The sequence below is a fragment of the Mauremys mutica genome, chromosome 7 (assembly GCF_020497125.1).
Source record: "Mauremys mutica isolate MM-2020 ecotype Southern chromosome 7, ASM2049712v1, whole genome shotgun sequence".
In the NCBI taxonomy this organism is placed as follows: domain Eukaryota; kingdom Metazoa; phylum Chordata; order Testudines; family Geoemydidae; genus Mauremys; species Mauremys mutica.
The window spans coordinates 55,885,081-55,888,665 of record NC_059078.1 but is presented as its reverse complement, the minus strand read 5'-3'; positions in this window follow the sequence as shown (position 1 = coordinate 55,888,665).

The window sequence follows — 3,585 nt, the reverse complement described above, 5'->3', positions numbered from 1 at the left end:
ATCCCATTCTCTTCTTTCCTTCCTTTCTTTGCTCTCAACCCCTCACACTTGCAAGTCTATTGTGGGGAGCTGAGAAATGTGCTGGCAGTCCCAGGGATCCTTCCTCCACTTTGTCCTTAGGACAGACAAGTTCCCAGTAGGTTCTAAGCTGATCTTTGCTGTGGTGTTCATCCATGTCAGAAGCTGACAGAAGGAAAGCACTGAAAAAGAGCAAGAGTGAGTGAGCAAGAGAGATGGCTTATCTTTGTACCCACCAAGGCGAGAAAAGACAAAATTATGGCCTATGTTTAATGTCACTGCATGTTGCCTGGCTGCTCCATATTGAACCTGTCTTGTCACTTGTTAACAATCAATAAAGCACCTAAAGGAAATAAAGCAGTCTTTGTTTGTTTGTTTTTGTGTCAGGTCTGAAAAAAAATGGCTGCTCAGGCTGTATTGGAAACAGTCATAACAAGATTAGGACAATATTAGTCTGTGGGTTGCCAACATACACCAACACCACAGGCACCAATGGGGGAGGAGTGCACATGGATGCCCTTTGCACCAGCTAACCACATGGAGACGACACAAAAGCTGCACCTAGTGCAGAATGTGACTGCTCACCAGCTTAGCAGCATTAGCTTCAAAGAGCATGTTATACCAACTCTGGGGACTTCCGTGCTTCTGATCACAATGCAAGGGACTGCGCAGATCTACACATCTTGCATGGTCTGGTCTTGGCTATCCAAGAGATTGCCTCATTCTCACCATCTACCACCATAGCATCTGAGGTGTTTTGGTGACAGTCCCAGGAGCTGAACGTTTGGAAGCTGGAGACAGGGCAGTCTCTGTGGAGCACCTTAGGCTGTGGAACTCATTTGTTCACCTCCTGGTCCACTAGAGCTTGTAACCATTGACCTTCAGGACACAGTGAAAATCCCATCTGCTTTGTAGGCAACTGTCTGAAGGGGATGGTTGCGGGGGAGCTCCTGGTGTATAATTTAGTGCTGAGTGAGGAGCTCCCATTGCTGGTCACCAAGTTCTTTTGAGTGCTCCGGGCTTTTGTAAGTAAAAATTAAATAGCTACACATCACACTAGGACCTGCTAATCTATTATTTAACTAGTGTGTAGGGCAGAGTGCTTCTCAGAACTAGTAAACTATACACGTGCCAGTAACAACACTTAGCCCAAATACAGGTATTTTCACCAGTCGAACTCAAGGCTTCTCACAGGGCTGGGTAAACATACTTAGCCTCATTTTATAGTTGGGGAACTTGAAACAGAGAAAGGTGAAGAAACTTACCCAAGGTCATGCAATGAGTCAGTGACAAAGCTGGGCCGAGAAGACAGGTTTCCTCACTACTAATCCTATACTTTGTCTACTGGATCACAGTGCCTCCACATGGCAACCGCTACTGGTCATACACCTCTGCCAGTGGACCTTGGTCCTTAACTACAACAATCCTGCTATGCTAGTCCTGAGACCCCACTCTGCTGTGCCACTGCACGTTAGTCACGAGCTGCCACATCCTCTGCTCTTCTGTTCCTGTACTGCTACTCAGATTGCACCCCTGAAGTCAGAACTGCAGTTTCTTCAGCCTTTCCAGTATTTGAGCCCTCTAAGCAAAGACTGCCAAATGGTAGGCCATTTTAAAAGGGACAGTCCTGTATTTAAGCCCTCCTGCAGGTGTCCCAACTTTTTCTTAAAAACAGGCAAATTGTTCTGTATTTTCTGTCTCCTTCACATCAGTACTGGCGGATCCTGCTGCTGGCCAGATCCCTGCTCACCAGCTGCCTGCCCACCAGCAGTGAGTGGGGGGGTCCAGTGACTAACAATAGGGATGGGTGTGCAAGGCTGGTGGCAGGACGAAGATGCAGCGCATGGGGTCAGCCATTCCCTCTGCTGGTCCATCAGCCCAGCCCCTGCTGCGTGCCGGCTCTCAGCCACCAGGGCCCCGCCCCCCCGTCCCATTTCTGGATGGCACTTGGGAAAGCCCAAGACCCTCCAGTCCAGGGTGCTAGCCAGGAGGAGCCAAGCCCTGCATGTTCCAACGCCCCACACAGCACTGGCACAGGGAAGCCTCTCCACCCTGCAGCTAAACTCTGGAGTGGCGGGGGGAGGGGGGAGCGGAGAGGAGCAATTTCCAGCCTGTTCACTCCCTATATCCTACAGGCTCCACAGCAGCTACCGGGGCAGGGGCTTAGCACCCTCTTCACTCCCCGCCCCCCCTCACCACCCTGGGTCCTGCCCCAGCGAGCATGGGACTGCTCCATCCCCTAGGCACCCTCCTCTCCTGTGCCACCTCTCTGGCCAGGTTCGCTGCAGCCCCTGCAGCCAGGTTCCCTGGGCCCTGGTGCACCATGCACCCTTAGTGGGGTTGTCAGTTTTGGTTGTATTCCTGGAGGTTCCATCACATGACAATCTTTAATTCCTGAAGACTTCAGGGCAATCTTGGAGGGTTGACAATGTTAATCCTTAGGGCTTAACCCCTTCCTGCCTGTGCTGCAGCTGGGTTATGTCAGTGGCCAGCAGCAGCCTGGAGGTGTTAGCTGCCTTTCAACACTATGCAGGTAGGAAGGGACAAGCTACTTCCAGCACCAGGATATGGGGGGGCGGTAGGAGTAGGGGGAGAAGATATGAGCTTTGCAAAGACATGGGCCAAGTCATCCCCAGGGGCGGCTCCAGGCACCAGTGCAGCAAGTGCGTGCCTGGGGTGGCAAGCCACAGGAGGTGGCATACAGGTCGCAGTTAGGGCGGCAGTCAGGCAGCCTTCGGTGGCATGACTGTGGGAGGCCCACCATTCCCGCGGCTTCGGTGGCAATTCAGCGGCAGGTACAAAGGCGCAAGACCGGCCGATCACCCGCAGAAACGCCGCCGAATCCGTGTGACCAGTGGACAGCCCACAGGCGTGACACCAAAGGCCACCTAACTGCCGTGCTTGGGGCAGCAAAAAACATAGAGCCGCCCCTGGTCATCCCCACTCCCCGGCAGCTGGAAGCAGCTCCCATCCCTTCCCTTCTCTCATGCAGTGCTGAAAGGCTGCTGCTGGCCACATTCTGGTGTGAACTCTGGCAGAAATCTGGGGCGGGGGCGCAAATGACCCTGCATGTTCCCGCACATGTTGCCTTGGGAAGATGTGACGCCAGGTACCAGGAGAGGCGGATCCATCTCTGGGGTTCAGCCAGGCATGGAGGGCAGAGAGCACCAGGCAGAGAGGGGAGGGTCAGTCAGTCACACACACACACACACACACACTGTGTGTGAGAGAGGGGCAGGGCTGGTGCAACCCATGAGGTGAGCTAGGCGGTTGCCTAGGGCACTAGCATTTGGGGGGCGGCATTTCGGGTCCTTCGGTGGCGACTGTGGCGGCCGAAGATTCGGCCGCCCTGGTCGTCGTCAGCATTTAGGCAGAGGGACCTGCGGCAGGGGGGCGTGGGGAGGGCCACCTGCAGCAAGTAAGTGGGGGGGCCCGGCACACAGGGGAACCGCTCCCCGCCCCAGCTCACCTCTGCTCCGCCTCCTCCCCTGAGCACGCCGCCCCGCTCTGCTTCTCTCCCTCCCAGGCTTGCGGTGCCAAACAGCTTATTGGCACCGCAAGCCTGGG